Consider the following 13,157-nt stretch of genomic DNA (forward strand, 5'->3'; position numbering starts at 1 on the left):
TTTGCTAGAACAAATAGAACTTGATCATTCTGACAAGGCAGAAAATGAGACATGGGAGCATGTAATTACCATGAGAACGTGGTATATAAAAACAAAAATAATGTCAGAAATATGTCTAACCATGATAATAAAAAAGGAAAGTAATATAATTGGTAAAGCTCACTGATTAAAACATAGTAACTCATATTAGCTAAAACCAAGTCCATTGAAGTCATAACCAAAAATAAACATAATGGCTGAAAATAAAATTAGTGAAATTATGTTACTCATTTGGCAAATATTTATACCAGGTAGATACCAAGACCAAAAAAAACCAAAAAACCAATCCTCTGGGGTAGTCAATTACTTAAGGGAACAAAGATGGTGACTTCAGATTTGGATATATATTGATTTTGAGTATCTCGGAGTACCCAGGTAATAATGACAGATAAGATCTGTAGCTCAGGAGCAGAGCCTGGGATAGAGATAAAGATTCAGCAGTCAACTGTATGTTGAGAATAAAGTCATAAGAGTAGGTGAAATCCTTCAGGCATGGTGTTCATGTAGTGAAAAGGGAATAGTATTGAGGACAGAAACCTCTGAAATACATAGTTTTAAGTGCTAGAAAAATAAAAGGAGTCCAAGTAACTGACCTTTGCCGAAGCAATCTTGTGTTAGAAGTAGCAGGCAAAGAAAATTGCAATGAGTTAAAGAGAAATCGGAAGTAGAGAATTCTTTACTTTCAATCTCAGGAAATAAATAATATGGAAATTAATATTGGAAGTAATCAGTACCACAAATAGTTACCATGTGACTTGAGTAGATCAGTTATTACAAAGTTTTATATGTTCCCTTGAGAGTTCATAAGATTGTCATAAATGGAGAAGCATTTGTAAGATCGAAGAATTTATTTAGTTTTCATTAATCTATAACAGGCAGAAAATTACAGAAGTTACAAGTTTCTATAGATGCAAAATCACTGGAAGGATTATTATCTCCCCTTTCAAAACTGTCATGCAACATTATTGATGGTATCAGTAACTTTAATAACTGTTAGCAAGATGGCAGAGGAGTAGGTAGAGGTGACACTCACCTCTTCCCAGGACCAAACTGGAATTACAGCTAAATTATAGAACAAAAATCCTGAATAACCAATTGAAAACTAGCTGAAGAGAATTCTTATAACCATGGATTTAGAGAAGAAGCCACATTGAGAGACTGGTAGGAAGGGTAGAGATTTGAAAAGGGCTGTCCTTGTACCCATAAGGGGCAGCTGAGATTCCCCCTGAGAAGTGTGGGGTCTAAACCCTAAGCTAGGCTCCCCAGCGTAGAGCACCAGGGCCTTGAAAAGGTGCCTACATAACATCTTACTCTGAAAAGCAGCAGAGTTTCTGTCCACCACAGAGAGACGGTACTCTGCTAGAGACATGGGCCACCTGTTAACAGGCCAACACACAAAATTTCATTCACAGCCACTCACCCTGGGATCCGGTGAAGGGAGGGGAGAGTGGACTGGAGTTGTGTAAGGAGAAACTGGGGTTTGTGGCTCTGGGGAGGGAACTTAAGAGACAGCTGCCAGGATATCTGTGCTGAGTCATTCTCCTATACTGCAGATGCCATATTTCTTGGGTAGAGCACTCCCCTTGTGTTACATCAGCATTGGAGAAAGCAGTAGCCTTACCATCTGGACTCCCTCTCGCTCCACCCTGTAGAGCTTATGCCCTGCTGAGGAGTTCAGCCAGGAGACTGAGCCTAACACGTAGCTGGCAGGCAGAGGCAGGCAGAGGTAGAACTCGGGGTGCCTTGGGACTTTTGATGACATGCCTCCAGGCGTGGTGCTGGTAAAAGCTGGCCTTTGTGCACAGCTTGGTCCTTCCCACATGCACCCAGGCCCAGCAGAGGCAGCCACAAATTGTGGATCACTTGTAGCTCCAAACAGGCTGGCAAGGACCAGTCACAGGTAGCGTCTTACATTGGCCTGCACCTGACTCCCTCCCAAGAGGCCCAGAGCCAACATACCCAGTGGCCAGCTTCAGACAACATCAGAGAAGGATCCTATAGGCTTTACAAGCAGCATATCCAAAGGGAGATCTCAGTAGGCACCAAATCCTGCTGAGGAGAATTCCACTTTGTGTGGTCAACAGCTCGCATGCTATGGTCACAGTTGAGCCTCATAGTCAGCCAGCCTGAGAGTTGATCCCACACACAAATTGGCCCGTAGCAATCAAGACACCGTTACAACAGGAGGGCCATATAATGCACACAAGGGACATTCCTGGAGCACCAGCTCAGGTGATCAAGGAGACTGCACTGCTGGACCCCACAGAACACCTACTGCATAAGGCCACCCAGTGAAGACTAGCAGTCATAGCAGATCTATCTAATACGTAGAAACAAACATAAAGAGGCAGTCAAAATGGGGAAATGAAGAAACAGGCCCCAAATCAAAGAACAGGAGAAATCCCCAGAAAAAGAGCTAAATGAAATGGAGGCAAGCAACTTATCAGACATAGATTTCAGAGTAATGGTTATAAAGAAGATCAACAGTGTGAAAAATGACCACTCAGAAATGAAGACTACCATATCTGAAATGAAGAATACACTGGAAAGAATAAACAATAGGTTGGATAAAGCAGAGGATCGAATCACCAATTTGGAAGGCAAGGTAGGGGGGAAAAAACACCCAATCAGGGCAGCAAAAACAAAAAAGAAATTTAAAAAAATGAGGATATGCCCTGGCTGGTGTCAGTCAGTAGAGTGGGCATCATCCCATGCACTGAAAAGTTGACGGTTCAATTTCTGGTCATGGCACTTGCTTGGGTTGTGGGCTCTATCCTCCTTAGGGGGCAGGCAGGAGGCAGCCAATCAGTGTTTTGCACTCACATCAATGTTTCTTTCTCTCCCCTTCCCTTCCCCTGTCTTTAAAAATCAATAAAAAACCTTTTGAAAAATGAGAATAGTTTAAGGGACCTTTGGGAAAACATGAAGTGTAACAACATCTGTGTCTTAGGGGTACCAGAAGGAGAAGAGAGAGCAAGGGATCAAGAACCTATTTGAAGAAATAATGACCAAAAACTTCCCTTGCCTAGTGAGTTCAGGAAGCACAGGGTCCCAAAAAAGATTTTAACACATCATTGCCATCAATGGATAGGTCTTCCAGAATGAAAATCAGCAAGGAAATGGCAGCCTTAAATGACATACTGTATCAGATGGATTAATTGATATTTTCAGATCACTTCACCCCAAAGCAGCAGATATACATTCCTTACAGGTGCACATGGCACATTTTCTAGGATAGACCACATTACTACACTTAACAAGTCTCAGTAAATTTAAGAAGATTGAAATCATATCAAACATCTCTGACCTTAACCATATGAAAATAGAAGTGAATTACAAGAAAAAACCCTGAAAAACAAACACATGGAGGCTAGATAACATGTTATTAAACAATGAATGGATTAACAGTTTGCACAAGGAAGAAATCAAAAGATGCACTGAAAAAAATGGAAATGAGAACAAGAAAAATTTCAAATACACAATCCAGTTTTACACTTAAAGGAACTTGAAAAGGAACAACAAACAAAGCCCAAAGTGAGTAGAAGGAAGGAAATAATAAAGATCAGAGCAGAAATAAAGGAAAGAGTAAAAAAATCAAGAGTGAAAAAGATCAATGAAACCAAGATCTGGTTCTTTGAAAAGATAAACAAGATTGACAAACCTTTAAACAGACTCATCAAAAAAAAGAGAGGACCCAAATAAAATAAAAAATGAAAGAGAAGAAATAACAACTGAACCACAGAAATACAGAAGATTGTAAGAAAATATTACAGACAAACTATATGCCAACAATTTGAACAATCTGGGTGAAATGGAAAAATTCCTAGAAACATACAACCTTCCAAAACTAAATAAATATCAGAAAATCTGAATAGATTACAATTAGTAAAATTGAAGCAGTAAAAAAACAAACAAACAAAAAAACACAGGAAACAAAAGCCCTGTACTGATGGCTTCATGGGTGAATTTTACGAAACTTCAAAGAAGTAATACCTATCCTTCTCAAACTATTCCAGAAAATTCAAGAGGAAGGGAGACTCCAAAGCTCATTTTACAAGGCCAGCATTATCCTAATTCCAAAACCAGATAAAGACATCACAAAGAAAGGAAATTATAGACCAATATCCCTGATGAACAAAGATGCTAAAGTCCTCAACAAAATATTAGCAAATCGGATCCAGCAATACATTGAAAAGATCGTACATCATGATCAACTGGGATTTATTCTGGTGATGCAAGATTGTTACAGTATCTGCAGATCAATAAGCATGATACACCACATAAAGAAAATGAAGGATAAAAACCACATGGTCATATCAAGACACAGAAAAAAATGTTTGATAAAGTCCATCACCCATTTACAGTAAAAACTCTCAGCAAAGTGGGAAGAAAGGGAACATACTTCAATGTAATAAGCCCACAGCCAACATCATATTCAATGGAGAAAAACTACAAGCATTTCCCTTAAGATCTGGAACAAGATAGGGGTGTCCACTTTCACCACTCTTATTCAACATAGTATTGAGACCTAGCTATAGCTATCAGACAGACAGAAGTAAAAGGCATCCAAATTGGAAAGGAAGAAGTAAAACTGTCATTCACAAATGACATGACCACCAAAAAACTACTAAATTTAATAAATTAATTCAGTAAAGTAGCAAGATACAAAATTAATATCCAGAAATCAGTAATATTTTTATACACCGATAATGAACTATCAGAAAGGGAAACTAAGAAAACAATCCTATTCCCAGTGCTTCAAAAAAAAATAAAATACCAAGGAAAAAATGTGAAAGATTTAAATTTATTTAAATGATTTACATTTAAGAATATAAAAGATATGCACTCAGAAAATTATGACATCGAAGAAAGAAATTGAAGAAGACTCAAATAAGTGGAAGCATATACTGTGTTCATGGATAAGAAGAAATAATATCATTGAAATGTCCATACTACTTAAAGCAATCTATAGATTCTACACAATTTTTATCAAGATACCAATGGTGTCCCAGCCTAAGTGGCCCTGTTGGTTGGTTGTCATCCTGCACACTGAAAGGTTGCCGGTTCACTTCCTAGTCAGGGTACATAACAAGATTGTGTATGGAAGGCAACTGATTGATGTTTCTCTCACCTCTCTCTCTTTCTTTCTCATCTCTATCTGTCTCTCTATCTGTCTCTCTGTCTCTCTCTCTCACATGTCCTTGGGTGAGGATTTTTTTAAAAAGGCATATTTCACAGAACTAGAACAAATATTCCAAAAATTTATATGGCACCACAGAAGACCCTGAATAGTAACAGCAATATTGAGAAAAGAAGATTAAATTAGAAGGAATCATGCTACCTGATAATAAAAGTATACTACAAGGCCATAGTAATCAAAATAGCATGATATGTCATAAAAACAGACATATAGATCAAAGGAACAGAATAGGGAGCCCAGAAATAAACCCACTCTTTTACAGGCAATTGATTTTTGACAAAGAAGACAAAAACATACAATGGGGTAAAAATAGTCTATTCAATAAATGGTGTTGGGAAAATTGGACAGATACATGGAAAAACTGAAACTAGACCACCTTCTTACACCATACACAAGAATAAACTCAAAATAGATTAAGTACTTAAATATTAGATTCTAAACCATAAAAATCCTAGAAGAAAACATAGGCAGTACAGTCTTGGGCATTATTTGTAGCAATATATTTTCTGATATATCTGCCTTGGCAAAGGAAAACTAAAATAAACAAATAGGACTATATCAAACTAAAAAGCTTTTTCACAGCAAAGGAAACCATCAACAAAATGAAAAGACATCCTACTGAATGAGAGAGCATTTGCCATTGTACATCTGATGGGTTAGTATCCAAAATATATAAAGAACGTATAAAACAACATAAAAAAACCAAACATTCCAATTAAAAAACAGACAAATGTCCTGAATAGACACTGCTCCAAAGAGGGCATACAGATGACCAATAGACATATGAAAAGATGCTCAGTGTCACTAATCGTCAGAGGAATGCAAATTAAAACCACAGGGAGTTATCATCTCACACCTGTCAGGATGTCTATCATCTGTAAATCAACAAACAACTATTCCTGCAGATGTGGAGGAAGGGTAACCTTTGTGCACTGTTGGTGGAAATGCAGTTTGGTACAGCCACTATGGAAAACAGTATGGAGTTCCCTCAACAAATTAAAAATGGAACTGCCTTATGATGATCCATTGATTCTACTTCTGGGAATTTATCCAAAGAAACCCAAAACAGTAATTCAGAATAATATATGTAACCCTATGTTCATTGGAGTGTTATTTATAATATCCAGGATTTGGAAGCAGCCCAAGTGTCCATCAGTAAATGAGTGGATAAAAAAGTAATGGTACATTTACACAGTGGAATACTACTCAGCAGTTAAAGGAGAATGAAATCTTACCCTTTGCCCACAGCATGGGTGGACTTGGAGAGCATTATGCTAAGTGAAATTAGTCAGTTGGAGAAAGACAAGTACCATATAATTTCACTCATATGTGGAATCTAATGAACAAGCAAAATAGATAAGAGAGCAGGCTGACAGCTCTTGGGGCGGGGCTAGTTGAGGAGTAGAAGGATTGAACAAAAATGAAAAAAATGAAAAAACTCATGGATAACAGTGTGGTGATTGCAGGGGGAGAGGGGGCAGGGGGTGGTTGAGGAGGGTGTTGGGGTGGATAAGTGGTAATGGACAGAGACTTGGGGTGGTGAACACACAATACAGTATTTAGATGATGTGCTGTTGAATTGTGCACCTGAAACCTGTATAATTTTGTTAACCAATGTTACCCCAATAAATTCAATAAAAAAGGGAAAAAAATAACTATTTAGAAGTTGAGTAATATACCTTTTATATAATCTAGATCCTATTATTGAGAGTTTGCTGTTCCATCCAGTAAATTCAACTTTTCCTGGAAGAAAACTACTAGACTTGTATAGTTTGCTTACTAAAAAGCTTCAGAACACTAAGCTTTTAGTAAGCAAGCTGTACAAGTCTAGTAGTTTTCTTCTCTAAAAGGAAATAAGCATCTACAACAAGCCATTTATGTCCATTTGAATTTACAGAGAGGAAAATGTATCCCTGCTGCCTTCTGAGATTCTTAAGAGAAATTGATATTTAGAAGAACATCAATTTTCAGTACAATTTCAGAACAAATTTCAGTTCAAATTCAGAGAATTTTGGTTATAATTTTCAGTAATAACTTTCAATCAAATGGGACACTTACACTTTAATGTCACCTTATTCGGATACTCTGCCAAAGAGTGTCACCTCCTTGAGATTATACTTCAGCCAGCTTACTTTATTTAGGTTCCCAATTTTGCCATATTGTGAAATCACTTTATGAAATTTATCCTGTGTTTCATAATCAAATACATAAAAAATTAGAGAAAGAGAACTTTAAATTCCCCCATATCAGGATAGATTACTAAAAAAAAAAAAAGAATTCCTAGGAGATTCTTTTGGAGGATAGATGCTCAGAAAAATCTTACTTTAACCACATACCAACAGTAATCCTTCAGCCAAAATTACTTATTGCTGAACATATGTTTTCTCAACTCTAAAGCAAGAATATCTATTTTCAAAGGTTGTTGTGAGCAATAAATAACTACCTAGCACAGTACAGTTTTTTTGTTTCTTCAAATTAATGGGCTTTGAATGCTATGGTTACAAAATTTTGATGATTCTGTGTTCTCAATTGGTGTTTTCATGTAGCTGGTTTTTATATGAGTTGAACTAATATGAACAAGACTTGCATAAATCATGAAGAAAAGATTCTGCCCTTTTGATTTTTTAAAATCTATGCAGTTATGGCTAATCATGTGTTTGGGAAGTTGAAATAATTGTAAATAATATTGTATGTATTCCGTAATAAATATCCTAGATCAGCAATTTTCATCCTTTTTCATCTGGCACACATAAACTAATTACTAAAATTCTGCACATACCAAAAAATATATTTTTTGTTCATCTGACAAAAAAGGTATAATTTTTATTCATTTACACTAGCTGGCTGTCGTCGTGTTGGATGTGTCATTTTCTTATTTGACAATCTAAGGGAAAAGTCAGATATTGCATGTTTTAAAAATTCTTGGGGCACATTGATTGAAAATCACTTCCCTAGATAATACCAGCTTTTGATAGAAAAGAACTACTGCATAAATTATTATATTGTATTTAATCAAGTTTAAAAATTTCAACAGCAGTAGGCATGTTAAAATATTGAAAGGTCACTCAAAACGATTTTACTTAGTTATAAATAAAATACCTGTTACTCTAGATAAATGACAAGGTTAAAGTAATCTAGAACTAAGTAAATATATAATTATTTGGAAAGACTTGATAAGCTTTGGTAAACTTGTTTCAAACACTCTAATTCCATTTCAGTGAGATGGCATTCTACTCAGGATGAAAAAAGTATATTATTCTGACTTCTTAGAAATGAGAGATTGTGCCATATTACTGAGTCATATATTCAGAAAATATTTTATTACATGAAAACAGGACTTTGGCAGTCTTCTAACTTGTCATATCTCCATACACCTCATTGATATATGCTAGCATTACAACAGAATTCATATTCATAAAATTTACAGTTTATGTAAAAGATGTTCATGTTTATTATCCATCTTTGGTCTATATTTTTCTGTAGTTGAATCAGCAAAAACAGCAGTAGCAGCAGCTTTCCTGAATGGAAGCTCCAAATGGGCAGTGACTTGGTTTTGTGTATTGCTGTACCTCCACCACTTAAAATTAATATATGGCTTGTATAAGTGCTTAATGTATGTGTTTTAAATGAATGAAAGATAAACACTTATGTGTTAGGCACTTCATATGTATTAAATTATTTTTAATCCTCATAACAACTTCTTAAAGTATGTACTGTTATCTCCAAATTATAGATGGAGAAACTGAAGCACAGATAGTAATTTGCTCAGTGTCACAGCTAATATTAGATCTAAAATTTGAAGTCAGGTATTCTGAGTCCAGAACTCATGCTTTTAACCTCTATACTATATTTCCTCTTGTAATCAAGATCTGAAGTCCTTTGTTTAGGCTAGAGACTTCTAAATCCAAATTATAAGTCAGATACATACAAATATGTTACTGTGTTTATGTATATATGCCAGTGATTTTCAACCCGTGTGCCATGGCACACTGGTGTGTTGCAAGATTTTTTAAAACATGCAGTACCTGACTAGTTAGTCAGGGGCACTGACCTCTTCTCCCTTAGATTGTTAAATTAAAAAAATGAAAACAGCCAACACAACAGTAGCCATTCAGTGTGAATGAATCAAAATTATATCTTTTGTTGTTGTTAATCCTCACCAGAGAATATTTTTTCCGTTGACTTTTTTTTAAATTTATCTTTATTGATTTCAGAAAGAGGAAGGGAGAGGGAGAGAGAGAGAAACATCATTGATAAGAGAATCATTGATCAGCTGCCTCCTGCACACCTCCCACTGGAGATTGAGCCCGCAACGCATGTATGTGCCCTGACCTGGAATCGAACCATGATCTTCTGGGTCATAGGTCAATGCTCACCTGTTGATCTACACCAGCTGGGCTTCATTGACTTTTAGAGAGAGTGGAGGGAAGGAGAGGCAGGGAGGGGGAGAGAGGGAAAGAGAGAAACATCAATATGAGAGAGAGACACTGTTCGGTTGCCTCTGCACGGGCCCAGACTGGGGCCAAGGTTCAAACCTGCAACCAAGGTACGTGCCCTTTACCAGGAACCGAACATGTGACCGTAACCCTTTGGTGAATGGGCCGGTGCTCTAACCCCTGAGCCACACCGGCCAGGGCTTATACCTATTTTTTTGTCAGATCAACACAAAATATAATTCTTGGTGTTCCACAGAATTTTAGTAATTAGTTTACATGTGGCATGAAATGAAAAAGATTGAAAAATCACTGATTTATGCTAATATTGGGTGTGGTTTTAATAAATAGATTTCCCTGTTTTCATATTTTTGCTATTATAATTGATATTATTTTATTAATTCCAATCTCAGGTTGTTTATTTCTAGTATATAAAAATACAGTTGGTATTTTTATGTTTATCTTATATCCTGCAATCTTGCTAAATTCATTGATTAGTTCTAGTACTTTTTTTGTAGATTCCATTGGGCTCTCTACATAGACAGATCATGCTGGCTGTGAATAAAGACAGTTTTACTTCTTTTTGAATCTAGATGCCTTTTTTTCTCTTGTTTTATTGCATTGGCTAGAACTTCCAGTACAATGTTAGATACAAGTGATGAGAGCAGACATCTTTGTCTTGTTCCTGATCTTAGGGGAAAAGCATTCACTCTTTCAGCATTATGATATTCGCTGTAAATTTTTCATAGATGTCCTTATCAGGTTGAGAAATTTCTCTTCTATTCTTACACTGATGAGAGGTTTTTTTAAAATTAGAAATAGATGTTGGATTTTGTAAAATACTTGTTCTGCATTCATTGAGATAATCAGGTGTTGTTGTTTTTTTAGTTTAAATGTCAAACTAACCATGCATTTCTAGGATAACTGCACTTGGTTATGATATATATCCTTGTTACGTATTTTTGGATTTTATTTACCGAACATTTTTTAGAATTTTTGCATATATGTTCAGTGAAGATTATTTACATGTAGATTTCTTACCTCATAATGTTGCTCTCTGCTTATGTCATTAGATTAGCCCTTGCTTCAAAGAATGAATTGGGAAGCACTCTCTCCTTTTCAACTTGCTGGAAGAGTTTGTATAGAATCAGTATTTTTTTTTATTAACTGTTTGATAGAATTTACATGGGAAACTATCTGGGCCTTTTGTTTTCTTTGTGGAAGGTTTTTAATTACTAATTTTAAAAATAAATATAGGACTATTCAAGTTACTTATTTTGCATGTCTTTTAACCTTTGGAGCCTTGAGCAATTTGTCCATTTCACCTAAATTGTGTAATTTAGAAATTGCATCGTAAGAGACATTTAATATGAGGGATATTCTCTATTATTGGCTAAATTTAATATGAGGGATATTCTCTACCACATGGCACAGAGAATAGGCAGCCTCTATGAGCTTAGAGCAGCTCCCAGATGATAGCTAAAAAGAATATGGTGACCTTAGTCCCACAACTGCAAGGAATTAAAATTTGCTAATATCCTGAATGAGCTTGTAATGAGTTTCTTTCCTAGAGATGATAATCTCTTCTGAGATACCCTGAGCACTGAACCCAGTCATGTGCCATGCTTGAAAATTTGACCTACGGAATTCTGAATTAATATATGGGTGTTTTAAACCACCAACTTTGTGATCATTTGTTATGTGGCAACAGAATACTAATATACTAATAATTCAATTAAAAATAAATAATTTTTTAAATTTATTGGCATAAATTTGTTCAAAATATCCCCTTATACTTTTAAAATCTGGAGAGACTGTAGTGATATCACCTCTCTTATTCCTGATATTGGTAATTTGTATTGTCTCTCTTTTTTATTATGATCAGTTTGGCTATAAGTTTCTTAATTTTATTGATCTTTTCCTCTTCATAAGAATCTGATTAAAGATAAAGAAATGTACAATATGAAGATTTAGGGAAAGGCAGAGGGAACAGCACTTGCACGGCCTCTGAAAGGGGAATAGCTTGGCACTTTCATAGAGAATAAACTGGAAGTGACCAAAAGAGGAAGCATGGAGAACAGTTATGAGACTTTTGCAATAATATAGATCAGAGAAAGATAATGATAGCTTGAATTGCTTATAATAGCTAACAAGGTAGTGAGAAGTGGTTAGATTCATAATATATTATGAGGTAAAGCCAAGAGGACCTGCTGATGACTTGTATATGGTGTCATGGAAAATAGTCATGAATAATGCTTAGTCTTAAGCCCGAGTTATGTGGTTAATGATAGCTTTGTGAAACGGAAGATTGGAAGGAGCAGATTTGGGCTACTGTGGGGAAAGTAGGGTGGAGGAAAGGCATAAAGAGATCTGATTTATACATATTGGAGATTTTGAATGATTAGTTGACTCAAATGATTTTTTATATTGTATGTATTTTCTGTTTGCTTAAGTTATCCAGGAAATTAACTCTTCATCTTGTAAAGATTGTCTATCTAATGAAGCCATTCTATAGGAGATATTCAAGGGAAAAGAAGCAATGTTTGACAACTACCTTAGCATATAATTTCCAGTAAAACATTGAAATTGTAAGATACTAGGAAATAGAAACAGATAAATGTGTGAATCTTTTTGTGCTAAAGACATTGGTATGAAGCGATCAGTTAGTATGTACCTTATATTTACAAACCTAATAAAAAATATTCTGCTTAGTGTATTCATAGGTAGTGTATGTAATGTGAGTAACCAAGATGAACTTCCTTAAGGAGATCAAAATAGAGAATTCTGAAATTTTTTGTTCTTTTGTGAAGTTCTTTGTATATAAATCAGATATTTGAGGTGACTCAGGAAGATGAGGCACAGAATCCCGGACCTCCTTTAAAACAGACCTCGATACTAAGTTCAGCCTTAGTAGAACTGATAGAATCTTTTTGGTGTCCTTTATAATAGGTTCAGAAGATGACCAACTTCCAAAAGTAGAGGGATTGAATCTCTAATTTTGGAAAATGATACACTGTGCTCTCCGAGAAAATAGCCTCAGAGAATTTGGCCTAAACTATTAGATTGATCTCTTTCTTGATTAGAGTAAGCCCCCAAGTCAGGGTAAAATTCTTTCAGTTGTAAACTAAAGTGGAATTGTAATAGAATACTTTAAGAAATAGAGGAAGTTTTAAATTTACATTTTTATTTCAGCACACTGCTAAATAAAATATAATAAGCATTTAGTTTGAGCAATCCTCAGAGGATAGGAACCTTTTTTGTGTTATTCATCACTATATTCCCAGCATAAGCATAGTGTGGGTACTCTGATATTTTCCTACATGAAGATGTAAATTAATGAAACTTCAAATTAGAAAGTGTGGTTTATTTAGTGATTTTTTTCTTAAACATGTTTCTTCACTAGAGGGTGCTGTGTAAGCATGCGATGCTTTAAAGTGTTCATTTTTTTATTTGCCATGAGATTGGATTTTTAAATAACCTGATTT

General features: G+C 35.5%; 1 protein-coding gene across 2 annotated transcripts in view; it reads left to right on the forward strand.

The window, feature by feature from the left end:
* Positions 1-13,157, forward strand: part of ASZ1 (ankyrin repeat, SAM and basic leucine zipper domain containing 1) — a gene marked incomplete at both ends in the record, with an annotated part of 95,876 nt that overhangs the window by 44,293 nt on the left and 38,426 nt on the right. The gene's annotated exons all lie outside the window — the stretch shown is intronic.

The sequence above is a fragment of the Miniopterus schreibersii genome, assembly GCF_964146895.1.
Source record: "Miniopterus schreibersii genome assembly, chromosome: 9".
In the NCBI taxonomy this organism is placed as follows: Eukaryota; Metazoa; Chordata; class Mammalia; order Chiroptera; family Miniopteridae; genus Miniopterus; species Miniopterus schreibersii.